The 11,859-nt window shown below is 43.6% G+C and overlaps 2 long non-coding RNA genes across 2 annotated transcripts; both read right to left on the reverse strand.

The window, feature by feature from the left end:
• Positions 1-4,933: 4,933 nt before the first annotated feature.
• Positions 4,934-5,659, reverse strand: LOC146659645 (uncharacterized). Its single transcript, XR_014913669.1, has 3 exons — positions 5,584-5,659; positions 5,324-5,429; positions 4,934-5,097 (listed from the first exon to the last, which is right to left on the reverse strand). It is a non-coding gene; the product is annotated as an uncharacterized LOC146659645 (long non-coding RNA).
• A 598-nt stretch (positions 5,660-6,257) lies between these two features.
• Positions 6,258-7,508, reverse strand: LOC146659646 (uncharacterized). Its single transcript, XR_014913670.1, has 3 exons — positions 7,432-7,508; positions 6,709-7,361; positions 6,258-6,634 (listed from the first exon to the last, which is right to left on the reverse strand). It is a non-coding gene; the product is annotated as an uncharacterized LOC146659646 (long non-coding RNA).
• Positions 7,509-11,859: the final 4,351 nt, after the last annotated feature.

The raw sequence follows: 11,859 nt of genomic DNA on the forward strand, positions 1-11,859 counted from the left end.
TAGAGAGAGGGAGAGAGACTCTGTACCCACTTCTGGTGGTGAAAAAAAATTGTTTTCCTTGGTCTCTGGACTTAGGTTCAGAGAGCGGTGGCACCTTTGCCTTAATAAGAAAATCACCCAGGTTCCTGTTCCTCCTAAAGGCTGCGATTATTCTGTGGTCAGTCAAGATTTGGTTTCTTTGAAGAAGATTTTTGAAAATGGGTCCTAATCGTTCCAACCAATTTGCACAACGCAGGGGAATATGTCACCCATACTGGGAGCATGGGGGGGACACATCAATTGGTTTGGTTTGGTTATTAGAAATGATTTAAGGCACTTTCTTAAGAAAGAGCGACTATACCCTCTAGTGGCGAGTGCCGCAAATAGGATTCTGGTGGCCTGTTTAAAATCACATTGCTGCGTGCAGATTCTGTGAAAACGGAGTAATTGTGATTTAATAAGCCCAGCAAATGTATGTTTTGGGTGAAAACTGGTTTTAAACAGTAGGGCATGTGTATCCGTGGGTTTAAAGAACACTTTTACATCCAATCTGTGGTCAGTTAGAAAATTTGGGCCCTTGAATGTTGTCGTGTCCAGAAAATCAATCTTGGTTTTATGAAATGTGGATTTAAGCTTTATTGAGGCATTATGGCCATTTAGGGTATTCAGGAACCCTTCAAAATCTTGCTCAGAGTGATGCCATATTCCCCAAATGTCGTCCAGGAACCTGTAATAATATAGTGGCTTTTTAACACACTTGCTTAAGGCTTCAGACTCCCATTCAGCCATGAAAATATTGGCGTAAGCTGGAGCGAATTTTTTACCCATGGCTGTACCCTTTACCTGTAAATAGAAATCCCCGTTGAATTTGAAATCATTTCTTGTAAGGTTGATTTCTAACAATTGTATTAATTCTTTGTCCGGTCTCTTTTTTTGTCCAGATATTTTTGGAAAATTCGTCTGAGTTAATTCCTTCCTGGATGTCAATGTTTGTGTACAGACTGTCAATATCAATAGAAAACAAGAAGGCTTCATCAGGGATTTCTATTTGTAACTTATTCAAAGACGGAGGATAAATGTCATTTGATACATTCTTAAGATGATGGATCGCTTTAATGAGTCTGTGAATTATACGGACCTTGGCAGAAAAATCTGGGTCATCTGATTGTATTCTATCTTCAGGCGGCCCAGCTCGCTCCGAACGAGTGGGTTTTAAATAGCGATTATCTTGGGTTGGTCTCTGCTGAAAGTTCCCTCCCCGGTGTCGGGTCACAAAGTGATTCACAGCCGGCCGTTCCCTTCTCGAATTTCGGTCCCGTGTTTGGAAAGGGCGATAATCATTGTTTTGTCCCCGTCCTCTAACAACTGACGCGTAGGTCCTCGGGCTGTTGCGGCTGGGGTAGCTGGTGTGTCGGGCCGTCCTTTGTCTACTCATATCGGCCGACCAGTAGCGATCCTCATTCCGGCCTCTTCTCCGGCGAAACACGGTCCAGTTGTCCTCTGTCTCCCATGTGGACATGATTGGAACAATGCCTCTAAACTTTGTTTAGCTGCGTTGCTGCTAAAATTCAAAACAAGCAGCGTCAAGCCGTTCTCTTCTAATGGATGAGACAAACTGCGACTGAGTAGATAACTGAGTGCTTTATTTTAGCGTAACTCAAAATTACAAAAGTCAAATATACTTGCAAGCCAAAACGCGACGTTTCGGTTACAATGAACCTTCTTCAGGCTGGCTTGCAAAAAAAATAAAGTCCGGTACAGCAATCATGATGTCCGTACGTGATCCGTACAAATGAACAAGATAGATACATGGTTAGACACCATGTATCTATGTGCCAAATGGCACAACAACTTTTCTGGAGGTGTTCTAACCCTACCTTCTAGTTTCGCCCTCACCAAAATGTCCCCAAGACTGGGATTCTTCCTGGGAGCTCTAATTACCCGCGCCTGACTGGGTACCTCCCAGCCCGGTTGCATTACTCTAAAATGCTCTTGTATGCCACTTAAAAACGGTGTAATCTCGATGGAAGGTACAGACAAAAGGGAGGAGTAACTTCTCTTCCACCATATCCTCTGCCCCTAATTCTGTAGGAGGTCGGGTCTCAGTCTCAAACAGCCGCTGCCCTGTCCCCACGTTCGATCGACTCATACCTTTAGTTTGGGAAAGGCGAGTGGGAGAAGGGAGGAGAGAAGCTAATGTCTCCCTGCGTACTCTCCTTAAAAAGGAGCGCAAGTAACCCCGCCTCCTCAGGCTCCTAAATAGTACTGTTATCACCTCATGCAAGTCTGTTTCTTTTCAATAAATCTGGTGAAATCTGAGGATTTGGGATTTTAATTATGCCACGAAATGTATGAGGCGGGTGGTAACTGGTACGATGCATGAGTACGTGCGTATCCGTGGGTTTGAAATACACCTTCGTTCTCATTCTTTTCTGACCATTCACTGTTTCAAAAAACACTGTCTAGGAAATTAATTTGTGAATGATTTGTCTCATGTTTGAATGATGGTGTGTATTCAAGACCTGCACAAACACTTTAAAACTCTCCTCTCCATGGGCCCACGCGCCTATAATATCATCCAAAACCCGGAGATAGAATATGGGTTGCAGTGCGCATTTGGCCAACGCTTCCCTCTCCCACTCGCTCATATAAATAGTAGCATATGACAGTGCATATCTCTGCCCCATGGCCGTGCCCTCAACCTGTAAGTAATAATTATTGTCAAATTGAAAATCGTTATTGGTAAGACAGAGTTTCAGCAGTTGGAGAATCTCCGTATCTGGGCGCTTAGCGTCCGGGTATCTCAGAAAGATGTTTTTTACTGCCGCTAGACCCATCTGTGTATTGATATTAGTATGTAAACTATCAATGTCTATAGTGAATAGAAAGGCTTGTTCAGGCATGACCCTGGGACGTATCGTCTGCAAAGAGTGATAAGTGTCCTTAAGATAACTGGGGTGCCAGTTGGAGAGAGGTCCCAAAAAGAGGTCTGTGTATTGCGATATGTTGTAGGTGGAGCTACTGCAGTCAGAAACAATCGGTCTCCCAGGTGGAATCTCATAAGGGACCATCCAAGTGTCTGGTTGTTTATGTATTTTTGGTAACAAATAAAACTGCCTAGGCCTTTGATCATCGCACGTCCGACCCTACGGCTCGTAGAACTGAGCATACCTAAAGTCAATGTCCAGCAAGAGACTCTTTATTGGCTCAAGCTTTTGCTCCAGATTTTGCAGCTTGATCAGCTCCTGACACTAGCGGTACTATTATCACCGCTGTTATGTTCATTCAGGTCCAGGTTACAGTTAAAATTAGGATGGAGGGGATCAGAGCGGGCAAGCGAGACTCTACTCCTCTTTTTCCCGTTGTTCTATCGTCATTTCCCCCACCTCATTCATATATATATACACACACACACACACACACACACACACACACACACACACACACACACACACACACACACACACACACACACACACACACGTACGTGTGTGTGTGTGTGTGTGTGTGTGTGTGTGTGAGAAAAATTTTTTTTTTTTTTTTTTTTTTTAAATTCGGAGCTGGTTAGCTGCAGGCCGGTAAAGCTCGCTAGGTGGACGCCGGGAGCGCGGAGGGGCTGAATGAGGCGTCGTCAATATAGGAGGCGCCGGTGACCGGGCGAAATCCACCCCTGCCCCTGAGTGTGCCAAAAAGGAAGCAGAGGGAGATGCAGGTAACTCCTCAATCCCTGTATTCAAATCTACAGCCACATTAGAGCAAACCATCTTATTGGGATGAATCAGACCCTCCCTCCCCACTGTCCTCCTCCCTCCCTCCTTAGCCTTCAACTTCGCCTTAAAACTAAACTCCCCACCCTCCCCAAGCGAGGTGCGGGCATTCCCCTCCCCATATTTCTTTACTTCTTGTATCTACTCCATTAGCGTTCTCCATTCGCCTAGAGAAAGCGTGTGGGTTTTGTTTGTTTGTTTTGTTTTTTTAGCAAAATTCAATTTTATGGGTGCCTGAGTCGGCAACGCTGGAAATTGCTCCTCATCATTTAAATCTATTCCTAGTGCTTCAACCGCTATCCCCTCTCCTCCCTCTCCATTTTCTGCCTGTGGATGCCCGCCCTCCAACTGTTTCCCACGCTCGTCGTCTCTCAAAACCAAAAGTGATTCCACAATTGTAAAAGTGGAGGCCTTCAACCGGGCCCCATATCTCTTCCCTGCCCACCCTTTTGCAATATCGAGTGACACCTTGTTCATTTTCACATATTTCAAAGACTGTATCACAACTTCATAATTTGCATACAGAATGTTCATGTTGTTCTTCGTCCAGGAGTCTGTGTTATCCGCTAGTTGCGCTTTAACCTTATCATTCGGTGCTGCTGGTTTAATAAAATCAGAAAGTCTGGTGGCCTGCTTTACCATGGCCCGTGGGTAAATGCCCGTTTCCAATGCTTCCTTTACCACATTTTTATGATGTACAGCTTGAATTAGGTTGAAGGTGTCTTTTGCGCACTGTCTGGTGTTAATATCGGGTGCATGGTTTATTCTAGCAGGTGGCACATCGGCTCTCCGACTCCTAAACCGTTTCACCACAGGCTTGTCTGGCCTCACCAGTACTTCAATTTGTCCCGTCCCTCCCAGCCCCACCTTGCGCGTTCCCGGACCAGTCTGCACTGGGCTTTCCCTCTGACCCAATTCATTATAGGATCTAACTAAATTACCGGTGAGCTCACCTGTGATGTCCTGCGCGTGCCAGCCCGATCCCAACCTGTCGGGTGGGTTCTCCCGTCCTCGCAGCTTTCTCCGGCGTTGTGGGAACAAAGCGTCATGTTCCACCTCCTGTCATTGCTCCTCTGCCGATGCTGCATAGCATGCTGCCATCCCGGGCGGTGGTTCTCCTGTTCCTTTCACACAGAGTCTGTTTGTAACGAGGCTCAGCAAAAACAATTAATCCACATATGTCACAATGAGGATATACACAGAAATATTTTAAATGGAGTTCCAAATGCCGTTTCTCGGGTATACCTGAGTTTTGGATCAGAGAGAGCGCTATGTCCTGTCTGAGCCTGGTAACCCCCTCCTCGTCAACAGGGTAGAGTATATTGGTCCCCGAAAGTATTTGTTCTGCAAGCTGAACATTGTCTACTCATTAGAATCTGTCCATTCATTTCATTCATTCCTTTCATTTATTTATTCATTTTCAGGCACAACAAATACCTATATTGAACATAAAATACACAAAACAAAAAACAAAACTTGCCTGAAAAAGGAGTGGGACGAAGAAAACTTATTAAATCCCACCCCTATTCAGGGGTGTATTGTATTCAGGTACAATACACCATGAGCACTTTACTTACCTTGCATACAAAGACGCCACAGGATGTTAGGTCCTGCTGTTATGGATGGGCAACAGTTGAGCACATCCATTTGCCGATGGCTGGACATTTTCTCCTAACAAGAGCTCTGGAAAGGGAAAAAAAAAAAAAAAAAAAAAACACAAAACAAAAAAAAAAAAACCACAGGTACTGAATGTTATTCAGTGCAGCAGCCTTATATAATTCACATGTACAAGTTAGAAAAATGACTGCTGTGGTTAACATTAGCCTTTTTTGCTTACCTTGTTATATCCCTGCACTTATCCATTTGTGCTTGTGTTGCCCCAAATGGGTCAACAAACGCAACCCGCATCTGTTAGATACATTATCTTGAAAAACAAATGGAGATCATGTTAAACCTAGTAATTTCACTTCAAATTCTCATGGTTGTGTGATGTCTTACAATGAGTGTCCAGTGTCTGTTGTCACAGACTGCTCCAGCTGCCACGTCATAATTCAGCAGATCTAGCTACAAAGTGAAGTGGAAATTTGGAATTCAATCATGAATAGTCTTAAATGAGGATGTTTAAATGTCAAAGCCAACTCACCTTTCTGAAACAGTTTGTGGACCCCTGCCAAACTGATGTCATGAAATAGGAGTCCATAATCAATGCAGCGTGTTGTCGCCCCACCAGTGTCAAATAGGCATTTATGATCTAGGAGCACAAACGGTACATTGTCATTTCCTTCCAATGAGGCGACCACTCATGTGGAAAACATTTACATACCTCACTTTCCAACTCTTTCCCAGGGGCCAAATCGGCAATGTTTTCCGAAAATAGCTTGTAAGGCCCAATTTTGGACCACAGCACCTTTCCCCTCGCATGGAGGAGGTGACACCGGTGGCGCCGATGGCCCCTCGCAGGGAGGCGGTGACACTGGTGGTGCCGATGGGCCCTCGCAGGAAGCAGACAAGTTCTTCAGTTTTGCTGGGACCCTCTCCTCAGGCTGGAAGTAGTGTGTCAGTTGGTCGATGTTGACCTTCAGAGTCCTCTTGCCCTTCTCTGACACCAAGTCAGCACTTTTGCCATCCAGCATCACAATCTTCAAGGGTCCCAGCATATCAGCATCCAGTTTGCCACCTTTTCTCTGTTCTTGCCTCACATTTTTGCAAAAAACCAGGTCTCTCACCTGAAAGCCATCTTCCTCTCCCCTTTTTGTCTTTCCCCTGCGGATTTTGTCTTGGGTGGTTTTAACATTTTTGGTTACTTCAGCGTATACCACCTCCTGGGATTGTAGGCCCTCACACACGTCTTCATTTGAAATGATTTTAGTGACCATGTCTTCTGTGATCTGCCAAAATAGAATGACTGAGTAACTGGATTAGGATTGAGACATTTTCTTTCTTGTAAATTACATCATTTTACCCTGTATTCCTTTGGGATCTCCGATGGATACCTTGCCTCTGCCGAACATGAGGAAATATGGGCTGTATTTTGTCGTCAGCTGCTTTTTTGTCCTCAGTCCAAACATGGTGGACTGCAGAAATTTGTCCCAGTTCTTGGGCTTGTCACTCACCAGTTTGAGGGATCTGAAAGGTGAATGCATAAGAACAATATACTTAATAGCCAGCGTTGTGACATAGTTACAGCACAAAACATAAATGACAGTATTGTATCTCTGGATTGTGCCATTTAATCTCTCCACCATTGGTTTGGGGATGGTATGGTGAGCAGAGGCTTCTTTGGATGCCCAGGGTTTTACACAAGCCATAGTTGACCTTGAAAGGGGGATCACATTAGTCATCCAAGCTTACATTACATATTTGCTTGAGCTATTAATACCTTACCTTGTTGCAGAACTCTGAGCCCTGGTTAGCAGTCTTTTAGGTGCACCAAATTTGTTGAAAAAAATCCAGAATACAACTGGTGACCTCATCTGCAGTTTTGTTTTTCAGTGGGTAGGCCTCTGCCCATTTGGTGAAATAGTCAACCATTACACAAATGTACTGATTACCACCATCCGTTAAGGTCAGTTTACCCACAAGACCCATTCTAACGAGCTCAAAGGGCTCTGTGACCTGTGAGGGGGGGAAGAACATGTTACATTTGATTTGTACAGTATCAAATATTCTGTCTGTGTTACTGTACCTTGATTGGAATGTATCCTTTCTCTTCCTTAATATTGGCCCGCTTACACTGGCATTGTGGGCACTGAGCAACCTATTGACAAATGAAGTAACGTTACATGCTAATAATCAGCAAAATGCCTTAGAGCTGTAGGTGATATGGGTTAGTCAGGAGCAACAAAGTACAAACAAAAGACAAAAACAAACAACAGAAAAACAAACAAGGGGGGGGGGGGGGAGTTTTGGGGTTTTCAAAATGAGTTTGAGGCTCATTCAGACAAAATGTGCTCACCCATTTTTTTTAATGTTCCCCTCCATGCCAGGCCAGTAATAGCGTGCCATGATAGCACTGTGGGTCTTCTCCCATCCACAGTGTCCGCCAAAGTGGCTGGAATGAAATTCCTCAAAAATGTCATTTGCCTCTTTGGCAGAGCAGACCACTTTTGCCAGGTTCTCAGTTTTGTTCTTCTTCTGCCTGCATACATAATACAGGTCTCCAGCTACATTAAGCATGTAAGGCAAGACAAGAACAAACAGAAAAAAAAAGAAATGGTCACATTACAGCACAATACTACACTCTGATGGTTTACATGACATTATCCATTGTACTCACCATTTATCCTGAAGGTCTCAGCTCTTCTCTTGATTGTATATCTTTCCCTGCTGGTTGATCCTTCAGGATAGCGATTGTGGAGTTTGAACTCCAGAAGCTCCCTCACAATTTTGGGATCCATTTCCCTCACCTACACCTGTCCACCTATCTACCCACTCCACTGTACCACAAACACAGACTCAAAGACACACCACACAAACCTACTAGCACACCTCAGTCACTCACTTTCAGAAGTCTACTCTCCCACAAGATCTTCTCAACCACACTGGCTATAGTTGCCTTCTAATCACTGTCTAACTGCTGTAAATTCACTAACTGCTATCGCCTCACAAAACCCGCAAATGTTGGTTGTACTCACTATGCTTATATAGACTGCATATAACTACCAATTCTCTCCAGCTGTGCTGCTTAATTACCTATATTGGCTACCAGTGTTCCTAGCAAACACCACATGATTGCACAATTGAAAGATACAAAATCACAGTAAAGAAATAGACAGACTACTCTGACAAGGTGTGTTGTGAGCACACTAATGACATATTTCTGTAATCTATGTGTGAAGTACATATTTTTGTTGTGTAAGAACATAAACAAAAGGAGTTGTGATGTCTAAAACTTCATGTATATGATGAGATGTAAATGGATACACAATTGTGTTTCATGTGGTTGCATGGTTTATGGGACAGAAAAGAGAACATTGACAATCACAAATGTATTGTGATACCGATACCGGTGCCAAATCGGTACTTTTGAAACGGTGCCAGTGCTCAAACCGGTGCTTAAAGAATGAAGAACACAAAATTGGTCCAAAAATCTCTCATGTTCAGCTGTTTTTTTTTGTAAAAAGATAACAATGTTAGCCTTTTCTGCAGCTATGGGGCATATATGGTATCACTCTTGGCTGGAAGCAGTGCTTAAACAATGGAAAAGACACAAACTCTGTCCAAAACCTCTCATGTTTAACTGTTTTCCACTTTTTCTTTGGTCATTTTAGCCTTTTTGGCCAGGGTGAAGGGAGTATCTGCCATCAAACAAGAGGACAGCCGCATGTAGCTATGATAATGTTTGCTAGTTCACCTTACATGCATTAATTTAATAACGTGGTTAGCCTACTCAACATAAATTACACACGAACAACATTAAGCTACTCACGCAGAGAAGAACGGCTGCTGCTGCCATCATCATCCGTCATCATTTCTGCTACACTGGCAGGGCTAGGGGCCAGGACTCTCCTCTTCGTGTTTTGGGGGATGTTGCTAACTCCGGGTCCGATAACAGGCACCACACCCGCAGTAGATGTGCTCTGTGTGAGGTCTCGCAGCAAGCTATCAAATACGGTGCATTTCTCGGCTTTTTAAAAAAACCCGCTATGCGTCGCCAGGTGTTTCATCGGATTCGAGGTGTTACCTCCTTTGACAGTATCACAGTATCAGCTTAAAGCACTTGTTGCAGGCTGCTGAGTTTGCATATTTTGCTGTGAAGTACAGCCAGACTTTTGACCGCTTCGCCTTGGACATTTTTAATCTGTAGCTCTGCTCTAAAAGAACGTACGTACCTGGACCCGCCTACTATCCTCGGAAACGTAAAATGATTGGCTAGAAGTGTATCACAGCTCAGGAAAAAAAAGCACCGGTCTGGTTACTACCGTTTATGTCAGAACACACCGGTACCCATCCCTAGTCACAAGTTAATCTAGTAGTAGGCTATGGTACTTGGCCACAGGTGGCAGCAGTGGACTGACCTGCATTGGAGACTGGTCCAGCTGCTATGTGGTAGTCAGTAGATGGGTTCCAAATTGAGGATTATATCCAAGTTTTGGAGACTGTTTATTACTGATCACTGTGTAACTGCTGTACATTCAGCGTAACTGCCATCTCCTTATGGATTGTTATTAGATTGACCACACCTATACAGACTGTATATAACAAGCAACTCTAAAATGTTCATTTGCAGAGAAAAGACACACGCAGACTATGCTAACGACATGTGAAATTACAACACTGGTGAAATATTAGTGTGTCATATATTTGTTCACGACATTTTTCTTATGGGCAAAAGTATTGATATCATGATGAACAAGGGTGGTGATTCTTATGACTTTGTGTACATAATTTGGCATTTTGTACAAATGTAGGCTGATATTACATACATGATATCATTTCATTCATTTCAAAGGTTTATTTGCATGATGCACAGACAGACACAATTGAAAGGTGCAAATGTATTGTGCATGAAACGAATTCAAACGTGGTGCAGATTTGTGTCACAAGTTGATCTGGCTGTAGGTTGTGGCACTTGGCCAGAGGTGGCGCTGGTTGATTCAAGTACATGTTAGTGCACAAAGTAAACTGCACGCTGTAGTTGTGCAGCAAAAACGCTGAAACCGGAGAAATAAAACGTGCGAGGGGGGATGATAACGATGACAAGAGTCTCCCGATCATTGAGGATATCACCAGGTAAACTCGCGACATTTTTAAACATTTTGTTGTTCAACAGCATCAAGACTGACGGAGTGTGTTTGAGATAACCTTACAAGTGTCACAGAGACTGGTTTGTCGGTAGCAGCTCCTGAAACGCAAGTCTGCCACACATCTGTTCGACCAACGCCAGTAGATCTAAACGCCAGTAGATCTGGAACACCGGCCGCACAGGAAAAAACGGTCCAGAGCAATCCAGAGAATTGCGAGAGAATTTGTAAGTTTGTCTGATGTTGACTTACTAATTTTGGTCCTGAAGCCAGTCATTTCATCAAGTTTGGGCTCCCGACACTTTTTGTTGGTACTCGAACTGCTAGCGCTAACAGCTCCCACAGTTTCTGCGCTCACTGCAACATGTTTTACATTTAGATGGTACTGTAAGGTTCAAGTGCTTCAGTGGTATGTAAACTCCTTTTTGCACAATTTGCACAAAACAATGCTTTTATCAAGGCTTCCGTTGGGTAGTCTTTTGAAATAAAATTTGCCTCCGATTAGTCCTAGCAACGTGCTTTCTTCTGATTCTTTGTAAAGTGAAAGGTGTTCATCAGTGCAATCGGTAAACCAGGAAATCGTGCATTGACAAACGTTCCCCTTTACTTTGAATGCAAAGTGAGACAGGGCTCTAGAGTGTGACCAATTTGGTCGCAAATGTGACCAAATTTTTCAGTGGTACGACTAAAAAAAAAAAAAATTTGGTTGCACCTGTGCGACCAAATGTTCGGGTAGCAAAAAAAAAAAAAAAAAAAAAAAAAAAAAAAAAAAAAAAAATCTGCAACCTTCCCTGTGGTCAACAACAGACACGCATTTTGCCCCTATCGTGGACTAAACCAATCAGAGATAGTCAGGGGCGGGACCTCTCTGATTGGCCGTGGTCCAGTTGAAAGTGCAGGTGGAAGTGGGAGGTGAGTAGCTTGAATAAAGCGATATCAATTCATTAAATCCTGAATCAACTTTTAAATATAACTGTTTTGCCAGAAACGCCAGATTCTCAGATTAAAGCTCACAAAACCATTTCAACAACAACCAAACAGCAAATGAGAGCAGGTACACGGATTCCACACAAACACGTAAACACAGAGCGGACCGACGCATCAGAATCAACTTTCTTTCTCAGCTTTCTCACCCGACGGCCCGTAGACGGACATGCTGTCGGAGCTTAGGGATTCTGATGCGTCCAGTACGCGTTGTGTTTACATCTTTTTGCGCTGATTCTGAGCTGCAGGTTTTGTCTCTCTCCAACCAAAATTCACCGAGCCAGCAGCAAAAGAAGCAGCAAACTGCGCTTCACATTTGATCAATGTCGTTATGAATTTTGCTGTTTTGCTTCCACAACTATTAAAATCACACTTCATGCACAGCT

Source organism: Rhamphochromis longiceps, linkage group LG11, assembly GCF_057381845.1.
Source record: "Rhamphochromis longiceps isolate RC_006_pf linkage group LG11, R_longiceps_female_GT1.1, whole genome shotgun sequence".
Lineage (NCBI taxonomy): Eukaryota > Metazoa > Chordata > Actinopteri > Cichliformes > Cichlidae > Rhamphochromis > Rhamphochromis longiceps.